This window comes from Mustela nivalis, assembly GCF_964662115.1.
Source record: "Mustela nivalis genome assembly, chromosome: 3".
Taxonomy (NCBI): domain Eukaryota; kingdom Metazoa; phylum Chordata; class Mammalia; order Carnivora; family Mustelidae; genus Mustela; species Mustela nivalis.
In genome coordinates, this window is record NC_139022.1 from 153252625 (window position 1) to 153268625 (window position 16001).

Genomic DNA, 16001 nt, shown 5'->3' on the forward strand with positions numbered 1-16001 from the left:
ATCCCAGCTCCCTCAACCCTCCTTTCTCCCAAACCATCAGCAGACACTGAGCTTTTTACTGTCTATATTGTGTGCTTTCCACGATGTCATATAACCAGAATCATACAGAATGTAGCCTTTTCAGATTGCCTTCTTTCCCTTAGCAAATATGCATTTTAGCTTCTTCCGTGTCTTTTCATGGCTTGATGGGTCATTTCTTTTCAGCTCTGAGTAATATCCCATTGTATGGATGTGCCACAGCCTATTTATCCATTCAAGCAGACTTTTCAGTGAGTTAAAGGGCAAAAGGAAAGGATGGCCGGGTGGTTCAGTCGGTTAAGTGTCTGCCTTCAGCTCAGGTCAAGATCCCAGGTTCCTTGGACTGAGTCCTATGTCGGGCTCCCTGCTCAGCGGGGAGTCTGCTTCCCTTTCTCTCTCTCTCTCTGCCCTCCCCACCCCCGACCCTGACATGTACGCTTTTGTTCTCTCATTTGTGCACACATATGCACACATAAGCCCTCTCTCTTTCAAATAAGTAAAGTCTTTTTTTTTTTTTTAATGGCAAAGCAATGAAAAGAGTGGATGAAGAGAAAGTAGCAAGGGCCTCAAGATGTGAAAGAAGAAAAAGGTTTGGAGAAGTGGAATAACAAACTTGAGTGCAGAGGCCTGAAGCAGCCTAAGGCAAGGTTCTCGAAACCTGTATTCAGGCCAGAGCCTCACTGACTCTCACCAGGCCTCCCCTGCTTTTATAGACAGAAAGTTTTATAGAAACTTCCTAAGGGCAGGAATCATGCCAGCCTCAACCTGAGAGCCCAACATGTGGCAGATAGCCAGTAAATAATTGTTGAGCCATCTAAACCTCCAGAAATCTTTTCTAAAGAGGAACTTTACCAAATCATCAGAAAGCCTGAAGCCCCTGAAGTGGGTCTCAGCTGCCCACTTGGCTGAGCCTCTCTTTGCCACAGGATAGGGCAAAGTATACTGGGACGTTCACCTTCTGCACTGAGAATGCATCTCTCTTGCCACCATCTTCACCTGCCTTGTGAGATGTTGTGTGGACACAAGCAAAACCAACTGTAGGGAGGCAGGAGAACCAAGGGAGATATGGACCAACCTAACATACCAGGTTAAAAAAAAAAAAAAAAAGGCATTCTTTCCATAGGATTGGAATCCAGCTTTCTGTGCACTCATTTTTCAACCCAATCACATGCCAGTAGAATTAGCCCACACAGCTTCTGTAGAACAGAAGGAATAAGCAGGGTAATTCAGGTGGTAAGAAACAGCTATGAGAGCAAGATGAGCCATGCCTTCTACTCAGAAAGATGCTCCCATGTGGGAGCAAAGTCTCTGCCACACTAGTTATGGTCCATGGGTGGGAATGGTTGGAGCCCAGCCAGGGGAATGCAGCTGAGTGGAAGGGGTTGCTCTCCAGAGGAGCTGGTAAGTCAGGTCAAAAATTGCAGGACAAATAGCAATGTGCCTGTTATGAATTACTAGCTCCATGGTGCTCCCTGGGCAAAAGAGTATATATCACTCAGACCTGATGTGCTGGTGCAAGGTCATTGCTTAAAATCTGGTCATCTCCTAGAGCATGGCATTGGTGTTCCTTGGTACCCATATCACTTTCTCTCAGTGTAATAAAAAGGGTAAATGGGGCCAGGAAGACAATGATGGAATTTGTTTGGGGATCTGGTCCTGTTCTACCCACATGCATGCCCATGTATCTTGCACGGTGACCACACACAGTGGAGAACTCTTGAGAATTTTGTATCTACAAAAAAGAAGATAGTGGCTATTTGGCCCAAAGGCTTCTTGAATAGTGGGGCTCCTCCGGAGACACACATTGACTCCTTGTCCCCACTGTTACGTAACTAGAGGAGGCAGAGTTACTGTGGGTAGTTAGAGGGCAGAGGTAGAAACATTGGGTAGAGTGAGGAAGAGCTGCCTTCCCACCTTGAATCACCCAAATGGCAATCCCCCGAGGAAGGAAGACATGTCTGCAAGGTGGACGGTCCAGTGTTGACTCTGCGTGTTCCTAGAGGGGCAGCAAGAGCAGCCCAAACTTCTCTGTCTAATCAAAAACACAAGCAGAGGAGAGTCAAGCTCAAACCACAACAGACGGTCAATCTTGGGGACAGCTGGCGTCTCCTTGTGCCACAGCATCTGGCCCCTTCTGCTGCACCTGCCTGGTGTCTGGGGCATTGCTTGCATATGCAGAACACCTCCCTCTACCCCCACCCTGGAACTGCAACAGAATTTTCTGTATCCAAAATTTCTTTGAGGAAGATAGTGTCTGCGCCTCACCAGCACCTGTTTTCTTAAGGTATCTGCAATTTAGATGCTTCCTAGCACAGAATTTTTGCCCTAATTTCTTGTTCATTTACTTTTGTCTTCACATGGAGGGCCTGCCTGGAAATCCAGGGCACAGTCCACCATTTGGCAATAGTGGCAAAGAGACAGTGTGAGCCTAGGCTACTCTGCCCTGGGAATACACATCTCCATGACACTTCCCATTCTCTCTTCCCATTCATGCTTTTCCTCCCTGGCTTTCCAGAACATTCTTCAGACTTGGCTCCTTCCATCCTAGTCTATGCCTTTCCTTCCCACCCATCCTGTTTGTTAGCCACAGACATGGAAGCCCCTTTGAATATCCACCCATAACCATTATAAAACCTAAACACGGGTCTCAGAGTCCCCAGGAAATTTGGAGGTGGGGGAAAGAGAGGGTCACAGAGCTGAGAATGGCAGGCAGAGGTAGGCTCTGGCTCTTTCACAAGGAGCCCTGAATTCCCAGGGCCATTAAAAACAGATATTTATGACAAAGCCCAGAGACATGTACTTACTGTTTATAACAAAATTACGGGTCACTCCCTTACTCATGTGTTCTCTCAGCAAATGCTGACTGAGCACCAGTCATATAACAGGGTAGGCCTGGAACAGGAAGATACCTGAAATATAGTCCTTGCACCCAAGAAGCTTCTGAGGGACACAGACCCCTGGACCCATAATGTGGTAAAAAAGTGTGAAGTCTGGGCTCCTGAAAGATACCTGGACAGTGGGTCTGCCTGAGGAGCTGGGATCCCATCTGAGCTGATCTGGAAAGAAGTCCTAAGGACTTGACACCTGAACTGAGTCTTCAAGGTAAGGTTGAGAGGAGGGGGTCACTGAATAGCATGTTCCCAACATAGCCAATGCAGGGGCTAGGGTACCAAGCAAGCAAGGAGGTCACTGGAATTAAAGTGGCTGGAGACCTGGGTGCACAGCCCAGAGAGAGTGAGACCAGAGAAGGTAGAGCTGGCTCAGGAGGGACACTGAGGTCTTTGCATGAGAGGACAGTGGACTGGAAAGGTGTGCAATCAATTAGATTTATACTTCCAGAAGGAAAGCCTGGCTGAAATGTGGAGAATAGTTTAGAAGGGACAAGATAGTAGACACAGAGAATGCATTGGAGTCTGTTACAATACAATTGGCTGGAAATGATACCCTTAGAAGCCTTTCTCCACACCAGTCCTCCTTGGGCTTCTGGTCAGAAGGGAATGCGAGCTGGAGAAAAGGGCTTGGGGGCAACTCATTCATTGTCTCATCGTCTTTGTGCTCCTGGTGGCTATAATGGCTTTGTTTTACAGTCACCATCTTGTCAAATCAGTATCACATGACCGTTCCCCTCCGGTGAAAACTAGTCTCCAGAAGTGGGAGACAGCAGATGTGAGATGTTGAAGCCACCCAGCTTGCGGTCCTCTGTTCCCAAAGCTCCAGCAGCTAATACCCAGTGAGTGGTCTCACAATCCCCTGTGAAGGATACAGAGGTGCAGAGCCTTAGGGCTCCTTTGAGTCAAGATGAGACATACCCTCTATATCTCAAAGAGCTTTCCAGGGTGAGTCCAGTCCAGGCTGGCTGGGCAGCCCAGCCAGCAGTATAGTGTCACGGCATGGGAGAGCCGTGAAGCCAAGTTATCAATACTCGAGACACCAGCACTGCCCAGGAGAAATACAGGGCACTAATGTGCTTGGGAGAACTTTCTCCTGCTCCCAGTATTTTAACAGAAAGAGATGCAACCAAATATCACCCTAACTTTCTCCTCCCCAACCCAGCCTCTCACCACAAGGACTCAACAGGCTTCTCTAAGAGCAACAGATACGTGGTCAGAGTGGAGACAACTGTTCTAGCTCCTTGATAAGCCTCCAGCTCTCTTTCCCAGCAGTGTCATGTAGAAATTTTACCAGGGCACCACTCCTGCTAGGAGTCCAGAGATAATTATTAACAACCAACCAAATTCATAGTGAGAGCAAATTCAGTCTTGTTGCAAGGCTCATGCATTTTCCAGAAGCACATTTCCAGGAGGACTTCACCCCCACTGGATTCCTTGTCACGGCGCAGGACAGAGAGACAGACAAACATCAGGTCTGTCGTTTCAGCCAGAAGAGACACAAGCCTCCAAGCCCGAAACCTCCGAGAACTCACTTGCAAGGTTTTCCTAGGAAAGTAGAATTCCCTATTTGACATCTCCAAACAGGTGTTTGGAGGGAATAAAAATCACATTACCTTAGAAGGAACTGGAGTAGTCTGGCCTGACTTGGGGATTATTTAGAGAGAACATCATTCAGAGTACAAAAGAACTCTAAATGATGATGAACTATTAGGAGAATTTGACTCATTGCCTATGTACACCCACCATGAAATGAACACATTTTGGAATTTAGGTCGGGAAAGAGGTGGGGATTCATTTTGCTCTTTCTCGTATATGGATGAGGCTTCTGTAATTAAAGATTTCCCTTGTCTAGAGAGCAAGACTGTTGCCTCCTAGGTCAGTTCGCTTCCTGCTAAGGAAATCTGAAAGTCTGGGATGCTTCAGAGTGCCCTAAAATCAATGTTTCTCTAATGTTCCTAAAAAATTTTTATGTGAAATAGAACTTTATGTGAAATAAAACTTTTTATTGCTGTAATACAGAAGTGGATCTTGGCCTGAATCATGCCGAAATCTCATCACTCTAAACTGGTAGTAACCCTATATTTGCTTAGCACTTGTGATACAGGTAGTACTAGGGTAAACTGTGAAGAGTAAGTCAGATGACTTACCTTTTAGATGCTTCATGGATACTTACATTATTTGGAAGGCTGACTAAATATATGCAAAGTGCTTAGAACTCCACTGCAGCCTCAGTGTGTCCCTGCTCCATGTGTACTTGGCTTTGACCAAGTACAACCAAGCCCTGTGAGAAAGAGAAGGAGGTAGGGTGTGGGCCAAGTTGACCTTATCTACAAACACAATAGGTGGGCACACATGCATTGCAGGGGTCCCCATGCCCACGTCTAATTCATTCTAGTCCACCAAGTTCTCACTGTTTTCATAATCTCAAAAGGTTAAGGGTGCCTCAATTAGAGGTAAATAACTCTTCTGAGGGATATCATTTTAACCCACTGAGCCACCCAGGCGCTCTGAGGGATATCATTTTAATCGGCCAACCATTATCAGGAATTCTTTTACATTTTCCCAGGAACCTAAAAGAGCAACAGTCTTATAGGTAAAGGGACAAAGAAAAGGCCAATCTTCTGATGAGAGAGAATTCAGACCATCAGGATGGATCCACTCCAAAGTGACTTTTTCTGTAAGAATAGATTCAGGGTTTAGTGGGTTGCTTACTTACAGGTAGGAAAAATATTTTGAACTCTTATGACAAAAGAAGGGGACAGAGTGCTTCAGAAACAGTGCCTATTTTGTTTTTCCCAGATGTGTATCCATCCAGACCATGAGGTCTTAATATTCCACTCAGTTCTGGGCTCTCTATCTAAAAGCAACGGGTCACAGGCCATCATGTGTGTCTACAGCTGACCACAGTACAGTACCAAGATGTCTTTTGAACTGTGTGGCCTCTCTCCATGTGTGAAGTAAAAGGAAAAGCCCCTAAGGGGGCGCCATTTTCCATACCTTAGAGACCCTTGGCCTGGATTAAATTAAATTAAGCAAATGGCATGGGATCCATAGGAGAGAGGCGCAGGACCTGGCATCAGGCCACACTTTCTGGATATGGAAGGCATGCCATGGGCCTGCCAGCTCTATTGGAGAACACAAGGATTAAGGGCAGGACACATCAAGAATCCTGTGTTCAATTCTGTAATATGCCTTTGACCAGGGGCATTGGCAACTTAACAGATTATCCAGTGGACGGCAACAAGGAGACAGACTGATGACACCTAGAAATGTGAGAGATGGGAGTCTGTTTCCCAAAGGAATATGGTGACTATTCTTCAAAGGACTGTCATATGGAAGAAGGATTCTTCCTTGCCCAAAATGATAAAAGTAGGGCCAGGGAAAGGAGGCTATAGGATAACCAAGTTTTTCTAGCAATTAGAGTTGTCTAGAGTGGAGAAGCATTGCGCAGGCTGATGCCTTACTTGGTGTTTGATGTGTTGTTTCAGTGGTGGGGGCATGTTGTGGGGGAAGGAGAGCGGGAACACCAGTCAGAGAGATTGAAGAGGAAATGCCTTCCCTTGGGCAGGAGACTGGACTCACTGTTGCTAACTGTAAAAATGATTTTTTAAGTGGATGAACAATAAAGTGGGTGTGTGTTCTCTGTATCCCACAAACTTTGATTTTCTATGTTAACTATTTCATGCACAGAAAACCTGAGAAGCAGGGAAGCTAAGAAGGTAGCAAGATATTTTTAAAAAATACCTTAGATCACAGATGGCAGGAGCATAGTGTGGGTAAGACCATGGGCTATGGAAGACAAGGCCACAGGTGTTCAGGTTCTGCCTCTGTCCCCATTGAGCTCCATGATCTTGAATGGATTATCCAACTTAGATATGCCTTCACATTTGTATCTGTAAGGTGGAAATAACATGTTACTTCTACTGTTGTTGTGAGTCAGTTACTGCACCTAAAACTTGAGAGCTCTGTCTGGCACATGGTGAGTGCTCAGTAAATGTTAATGATTATGGTTGCAGAAGGAGAAATCATCATGATTTCTTAAGTCCATAAGAGAATTTAAACAGGATGGCATTGCTTTCAACAGAAAGCATACATGTTCGGAAGTGATTAATTCTGTAAGTGGAGTGAATGACAGCTAGTCCCAGGAAGAAATAGAAAGACGGACCTTGGTGATTTTTGGGGGGTAGTGAAGCCCAAGGAGAATGGAAGGGTAGCCAAGTTCCTAGGATTTCCCTGGACTATTTCCTTGGACTGTGATATGGCTTCTTGGTTCCCCAAGACAGAGAAAAGTCAACGCTTCATCCAGATTACTTGTCTACCCTGGTGTTGACAGTACAATAACATCTGATTGACAACTTAATTATCTCTACTGTCTAAACTTTTTTTCTTATCACAAAAGATCTGTATGACCGGGGGAAAGATGAGAAAAAAAGACAGAAGAGGGCTTAGTTTCTCATCTTGATAATTGCCTGAGAAGGCTTGTTGAGGGTCTAGGAGCCCTTCATCCCAACTTTGGTCCTTTGAATTTCCCAGACTCTAATCACTTTGCTTAATTGGCAACTAATGAAAAGAAAGGAGAAAGATCTTGATTGTCCCTCTCAGGACATATTATGTGGCTCTTGAGATTCTCCCTTCTTAGTTGTCCAGATGAAATAGATCCCTGGGGAAACAGCAAAAGTCTTCTGCTGTTGAGAAAAATGTTTTCCAGTCTTGGAGTTACACCACTTTGGTTCTATGTGAAATAAGGCCACTCTGTCCTAACACTAAATGATCAATTGCATATGATGGAATGAGCTTATTCTTCGTGCTCTCAATAAATACAACGAAACCACAGACAACTCTGGATGGTCTCTTCGGAAACTGTATGGTGCCAAGAACAGGAATTTAATTTGGTTCCTTTATCCTTGGGTTGTTTATAAAACCATCATTATTAAAAAATACTAAGAAATATTTTGATTCATTAGTGTGCTCTGGGACATGATTCAGTGCTTGGGGATAATATGTACTAATCATTCTCTAATCAAGCCCATCCTCTAGGACTCTCCCAACTGGTATGTTCATGCTTCCCCTGAAATTTTGAGTAAGGATGAAACAGTGGCTAGAATCAAGTGTAAGATGAAAATTATTTCTCCTGATTTCCTTGTTCTTTATTATTTATTTCTTTATTATTTTATTTATTTAGTATTTGTTTATTTCTTTATTATTTTTTCCTCTTTCTTGTACTTTTTATGATACTAGCCATAAAATCTATCTGCAAGCAGATCTGTCCATTACACAGAGGTTATATGACCTCATTTATGGAGGGAAAATTATGTCTGGCAACAGTATCATTTTGGCCAACTAACTGTGGGATGAAGAGTTAGGCAGTTTTAGGTGTCTCTAGGTTGGCAATTATAAGCTATTCTTTATTGGACCTAGCATATATGTTGATGGTGGTTTAACTCAGCAAAACTTTCTTCACAAAGGTTTCACTTGTCCAAAATGTTTTACCCACTAAGCTGTAAAGAATGCTCACAGAACCTCTTGATATGAGAAGACAGGCTACAGGTTAGATTCTCCCAGGTAGTAGATAGGTCTTCAAAAAATTTAGTGGATTATGGTAGAACAGGGATCAGATGTAAGTGTGACACACTCTAAGTCCACTATCAGCCATGTGCAACAACTTATCAGCTCTACTAAACAATAGTTGGAGACCTTACCACTGCTATTGAACTCCACAAAAGATCTCCAGAAAGCAAAAGATAGAGAAATATTTCAATGTGTGTGGACAAAGGAAGAGAGCAATGTGGACAACTTGTACCTTCTATTCGCATGCACAGAGCCTGAGTAATTGTCCCTGGTCTCCTTCCCTCCTAAAAGCCTTTCTGTTTAAGAAGGCTTTAGGATCTATTCCCCTTAATCATAAAAAAGGAATTCACTGGGTTGGAAAATTTTAGCCTCCACTTTATTCCTTACTTCACAAAGAATTGCACTTAATCTGTAAATGAGTTCTGATGTTAGAGAATAGGATGGTGCAAATTGGTATTATTAAACTTAATAAGAGAGGAGAAGGACACTTTTAGAAGAATAACATAATGTGAGGGAGATCTCTCACTTATTAGGGATCTGCCCAGAGATGTTTCTGAACTTAACAGTTACATTAAATAATTCAAAATTACTGTAAGTGCAGAGCTCTTTCCTCCCACAATCTTACTGAAATTAAGGGTGCCAAATCATTCTCTCATTATTACTTCTCAGTGGAAAGGTATGGCTCCTCCCGCTATTAGGCTAACTAGACTCTAATGCCTAACTAATTAATGTACAACAATACCAGGATTATGGGGTGCCTGGGTGGCTCATTGGGTTAAAGCCTCTGCCTTTGGATCAAGTCATGATCTCAGGGTCCTGGGATCGAGCCCCACATCAGGCTCTCTGCTCAGCAGGGAGCCTGCTTCCCCTCTCTCTCTGCCTGCCTCTTGTCTACTTGTGATCTTTGTCTGTCAAATAAATAAATAAAATCTTTGGAAAAAAAAAAAAAAAAACAATGCCAGGATTAGTAAGCATGACTTCAATTGACTTTAGCCCTAAGAAGATCACCATTGGCTACATAAACAGAATGACCAGTGGAATTCCTATGTAAATATTGTTGGCTGGTTTTGGACATTCAACAATATATCCCAGTAGAATTCTTAGGACACATTTTCATCGCTATGAAATCTCAAGAACTGAACATTTTAGGATTTAACTGAATGTATTGCTCATTACTTTTTTTAAAAAAAGATTTTATTTATTTATTTGACAGAGAGAGATCACAAGTAAGCAGAGAGACAGACAGAGGGGGTCGGGGGGGTAGCAGGCTCCCCACCGAGCAGAGAGCCCAATTTGGGGCTCAATCCCAGGACCCTGAGACCATGATCTGAGGCAAAGCCAGCAACTTAACCCACTGAGCCACCCAGGCGCCCCTCTTGCTCATTACTTTTGTCCAAGGACATACTAACCAATGATACATTTTTAAATACCTACTATACACCACTTCCAGTCTTGGATTGAGGAGGTAGGCGATACTTATCTTCAGAAAGAAATTCACTAACTGTACAGAACTGTACACAATAAATGTCAAAACAAGAAGCGTAGAGAAGTGCTGTATGAAATTACTGTGTAACCCTCCCAGGCTAATGTAGGCACTCTGTAAACACTTACCGTGGTAGACAGTTCTTTATCTCCTCACTAGCATATGAATTCCCACCCTGCTGGACTGGAAGCTTCATGAGGACAGGGCCCATAACTCATTATTATACCACCTGTCTCACCTGGTCTGTAACTAGCAATCAGTAAAAGATTATAGCACGGAGGAAACTACATAGAGAAAGTAGGGCAAAGGATGGGCAGAACTTGAACAGATATGGGTGTTTAAAGGCTGAATGAACACATAAGCCAAGACAGGAAGCAAGAATTAGCATGGCAAATATAACCTTTCACTGTCTCAGTAAACATTGACAGATACTTCTCCATCTGCTAGATACTGTGTGGGCAATATAGGTACAAAGGTGAAGAAGCATCATTCCCACGGGCTGAGAAGAGATTTTTCAGAACAATCTGAATGGTGTGAGGTGGGAGAGGCTGGCTGGGATTAGGAGTGGTTAGGATTGGACAGCTGTGAAGAATATTTGGTGTGAAACACCGGGACTTTCATCATGATGACAGTGAAAACCAGCCAAAAAAAAAAAAAAAATTAAGGAAGGTTAAAAATTCATTGGAAAGGTCACAAAAGTCACCATGGTGGCATTCTTAGGAGAAGGTTTGTTACCAATGGAAACTTTAGTCACAACACCAAGAACCCAATACTTTAGGAAAAGTGAGATATATATTCACACAGGCAGAAATTTCCAAGACTGGGTGATATTTGCATTTTTATTGTTTAATTTTTACCTAATAACTAATGAGTATATTAATACTATTAACAGTGTTTTGTAATTTTTTTCATAAATACAAGTTATTTCCTTAAATATTACACTCTGAAAAAGCTTAGGTGTCTTGTTAAAATGTGGTTTTAGTATATTCGTAGACAAAAATCTTTTCTAGCCAACTGCCCTTTTTTTTTTTTATGATATACTTCAATGGATTGATGGGACTTGCTCATACTAAGTTCGTAGAGAAACTTTGCTAGAATTTATCTGCTCTGTGACCTTTCTGTAGAGCCAGACAGTATTACAACTAACATCAGTAACTCACCTACCTCTTCAACATGATGTTTCCCATGGAGCATGCAGTGAATATTTTGCATTTTGCATACGCGTCCAGATTTTAATAATGTGTATTCTGGTTGCAAGCTAGTTCTTTCACAGGGTGTATAACTATCTTCAGACCCCATAAATAATGCAAACCACAGCCAGTGGCACAGACATCAACTTACAATAAGGAGTGTTTATGACATGTAAGAGCCAAGCATATTCAGCTTCTAAGGACAAGTGGGAAGACAAGGAAGACCTGAGTGTAGAAATGCACCTTAACACCATCTTTCACAAAGGCCTACTTTGCAACTGGGTGACAAAAATCTGTATTTGAAAAGGTTAAATTTGGTATGGTAAAAAGACAGATAACCTAATTAAAAACAGGCACAGGATCTGAATAAGCACATCTCTGTAAAAGATATCCAAATGGGGGTGCCTGGGTGGCTCAGTGGGTTAAAGCCTCTGCCTCCCAGCTCCTGGGATGGAGCCCCCACATCAGGGGGGGGGGTCTCTGCTCAGCGGGGAGCCTGCCCCCCCCGCCTGCCTCTCTGCCTACTTGTAAATAAATAAATAAAAATCTTAAAAAGAAAAAAAGATATCCAAATGGCCAGTAAGCACATGAAAAGATGCTCACCATGGTTACTCACTCACTAGAGGGAGACAAATCAAAACCACAATGAGATACCACGTCACACACACAAGAATGGCTGTAATTAAGATGACAGACAATAACAAGTGTTAGTGAGGATGTGAAGAAATTAAAACCTTCACACTCTGCTGATGGACATATCGCAATGGTGCAGCCACTTCACAAAACAGTTTGGCAGTCCCCAAAAAACTAAACATAAAGTAACTACATGATCCAGCAATTCCAAAGCTAAGTCTCTGTCCCCCCAAATTGAAAACAGATACTCCAACAAAGACTTGTACACAAATATTCATAAGCGCGCTATCCACACTCTCTAGAAGAAACAACCCAGGTGTCCATCAACAGGTTTGTGGGTAAACAAAATTTTATAATCTGTACGATGGAATATCATTCCATGGAAGGGACTGAAGCAGTGGTTGACAGGCTAGGACAGAAATGAACCTCCGAAACATTATGCAAAGTGAAAGGATCTAATCAGCGAAGACCATATATTTGATGATTCCATTTATATAAAGTGTCCAGAATAGGGAAATCCACAGAGATAAACAGTAGATCAGTGGTTGCCAGGGGCTGAGGGAGGGACCATAGGAAGTAAATGTTAATGTTACAGGGTTTCTTCTGGGGGTGATAAAAATATTCTGAAATTGGTGGTGCAGATGAATGTTCAACCTTAAAAACATACCAAAAACTTCACGAGTTGTACACTTTGAAAGGGTGAATTTTATGGCCTGTGAATTATGTCTCAATTAAAAAAAAAATTTAAAGGAAGACAAAAAAAAGATGAAATTTGGAATTATTGATTTTTTTTTAATTTGGTATGTAGTAAAATTAGTCCTTGATCTGAAGAAAGCCATGGGCGGTGGGGGGAGTATAATTGGGAGAAGTTATAAGCAGAGAAATGGATGACTCAAGAAAATTAGGGGAGAATTAAATGATAACAAGAAACAGTCCACAGAGATTAAATTGTGGTTTCTCAAAACAATCAGGCAGATGTACATGGGGACCGTGGTGCATATGTGTGTGTATTTGTAATATATACATGTAAATATGTTTAATATTTTAGCATATATAATACATAATGCTATATATTTAATATACATATACTTTATTACATGTTATATATATTATGTAATTATATATATTCACATGAGAAAAATTCTCATAGAATAGACGACTAAATGTTAACAATAATTATTTTTATTTCAAGATGATTGAAATCTTTTTCTTGCTTTTCCTTCTCAGTATTCTCTTATTTTGTGTGCAATCATATAATAATTGAATAAGAAGAAGAAAGTGGGAGGCACCTGGCTGGCTCAGTCAGTTGAGCATGCAACTCTTGATCTCAGGATTGCAGGTTCAAGTTCTGCATTGGGTGTAGAGGTTACTTAAAAATAAAATCTTTTAGAAAAAAAAAAAGTGGGTGTGGTAGGATGTCTCTTGAGACATCTGATCAGATGAAGAAAATAGGAGCAATTTTTAAAGTCTTACAGAAAAAATAACTTCCTACTTGAGGAGACTTGCCTTTGGGAAGACATTGGGAGAAAATCACATAAAGTGGCATCACTCACTATTGCCTAGAAAACTTAATCTCAGAAACTCTGAAAGCAGAGTCTACAAAAGGCCTTTTCCCCTGGCTTAATAGATTCTCTCTCAGGTTGAGGCATCCACATGTATAATCTACATAGTCACTAGGTACTGGACCTATCAGAGATCTATCATCTCTCTATCTAGCCATGTATCTCTATTGATCAATCAATTGATCAATCTATCTTTAATTGGGATGTCTAAAAGGCAGTCGTAAACATAATGAATATTCCTTTGCTAAGTCACAAAATCACTTTAAAATCACTGTTAAGATTATACCACATGCCTTGGGCGCCTGGGTGGCTCAGTGGTTAAGCCGCTGCCTTCGGCTCGGGTCATGATCTCAGGGTCCTGGGATCGAGTCCCGCATCGGGCTCTCTGCTCAGCAGGGAGCCTGCTTCCTCCTCTCTCTCTCTCTCTGCCTACTTGTGATCTCTCTCTGTCAAATAAATAAATAAAATCTTTAAAAAATAAATAAATAAATAAATAAAAGATTATACCACATGCCAGAACCCTCACCTGACCTGAGTACATGCCACTGACTAAGTCAGACACGTTCTTGCCTCTGAGCTTACCTCTGAGGCTGGCAGGAGCCAGGAAGAAGTCAGTCAGGGTAGGACAAGCCCCACAGGCTTTGTGACGCTCAGGGTAGGGCTCTTACCCATAATTTCCAGTCTGAAGCTAGAGGGGAAAGACAAGAATCCCATCCTCAAAGAGTTCCCAAGAGGAAAGCCAAGGTGGCCGGTCCCAAAACAGTTCAGAAACAAGGGTTCAGTCAGACAATAGGAGCCAAGACATGGAGCCCACATAGAAGGGTTTGGATGTGGGGCAGGAAAAAATGGGGTTCACTGGAAACTAGGTGAAAGAAAGAGGGGTGGTAGATGGAGAAAAGTGGCAAAGTGTCTGCGTTGGTGCCTGCCATCAGGCTAGAGAACATTCACAGCAGCATTGTTTGTGAGAGAAAAATGTGGGAAAGAGTTACCATCAACAGGAGTGAACAAGTTAATTGTGGGATATTCAACTAATCACATTTTCTGCATAGAAAATTAGCTGGAGTGGTATGTGTCAACACAGAAAATGAAGAACAGCAAAAAACTACTCTTGAAAGGACTGCATGTTAACAACTGCTTCTTCCCTTCACAATTTGTTTGCTGAAGCGTCTTTGGAGTGTCTTTCAATTGAATGTGACATATCTTTTTGAAGGGGTAAGAGGCAAAAAAAGTTTCAGTTGCCAAAATTAAAAGGGAAACTGGGAAGAATTTAACTTCTGAACTAGAAGGTTACTCTTGCCAGAAGCCTTTGAGGAGGGCAACATTCTGCATTTTGTTTCCTAGTGTTTTTCCTTAAATAAAGGGTTGTGGACTTCAGGCCAATCTTGTCACTTGAGCTCCTAAGTGATTCTGCCAAATCCCTTAGAATTGAGCTCTGTAGGGTCCAGCAGACCTACTTTGGCTGCGTCTTCACAGGAACAGTGCTTCCCAGGGAACAGGATCAGGGCTGTGGAAGAGGAAAAAGCAGGTGATGACTGGATCCTTGCCCAAAATAATAACTTGATTTTCTCTGCCTGCCACTGTACCGTCACAATGAAGGTCTCCTAGATTGCAAGAAACTCTCATAAAAATGAACCCACATCTGGAAGGTATTGAATTTTATCAGCCAATAGCTGCACAGATGTCCCTAGAGAACAAGACCTTGATAAATGACACCACAGATGGGATGGGGTTCCTGTCCAGAAGAGGAGTAGGAGAAGGTGAGAATAAGGACAAAAGGGGCGAAGAGTGTGGAGTCAAAGGGTAGAGATAAGACATGCTTTATCTACCAGACAAGATTTTTCAAGGCTAAGGCATCTGGATGGCTTAGTCGGTTAAGCATCCAACTCTTGGTTTTGGCTCAGGTCATGATCTCAGGCTTGTGGGATCAAGCCCCATGTTGGGCTCCCTGCTCAGCAGAAAGTCAACTTGAGATTCTCTCTCCTCTCCCTCCTCTTCTGCCCCTCCAACCACCCCACCCTGTTCCCACTCTCTCTAAAATAAATAAATCTTTTTAAAAAATGAACAATCACAATAACAAAACCCACAGAAACAAAACAAAATCTATATCTATATTTATATTTAAGAAAAAATAACTCCACAAGTATCAAAAACATTCTTCTCATCCACAAAGTTGAAGCAAAAATGAGTTTATTGCATTTTTCACCAAGCAGAACCCATTTCTGCTTAAATAAAAATACTAACACTTTCCTTGGAACAAATGAAGTGTTATCTGTTTCCCTGGGAGAGAAAACACCTCCAGCAGGAAAACAGACACCAGGTCTCCACTGTGGTTCCAGGGAAGGGAAGCGTGTCCCCTACAGTGTGAAGAGATGGACCTCACTCTGCCCCAGGAACTGGCAGGAGATTGGAGCTGCCTCGGCTAGCATCGGGTCTCCATAGGAATGGTGCAATTTGAGACGGGTTGGATAATGGAACTCCTTCCAAAGGTGTGAGTCAAGTATTCAGGACGGTAGTTGGTATGGGGTTGGCAAGCGCAGGACTGCCTCTGGCCGCTGGGGTGAGGGGCAGGGACAATTCCACCTGCCCTCCCCAAGAGCCCTGGTGTTGAAAGCTCTGCCTTGAGGAAAGCAGTGGCCTTAGGTCAGCCCAGAAAGGC

General features: G+C 42.6%; 1 protein-coding gene across 5 annotated transcripts in view; it reads left to right on the forward strand.

Annotated features, from left to right (window-relative positions):
* The window catches only part of PRLR (prolactin receptor), a 170090-nt gene that overhangs the window by 41721 nt on the left and 112368 nt on the right, over positions 1-16001 (forward strand). The window lies entirely within an intron of this gene.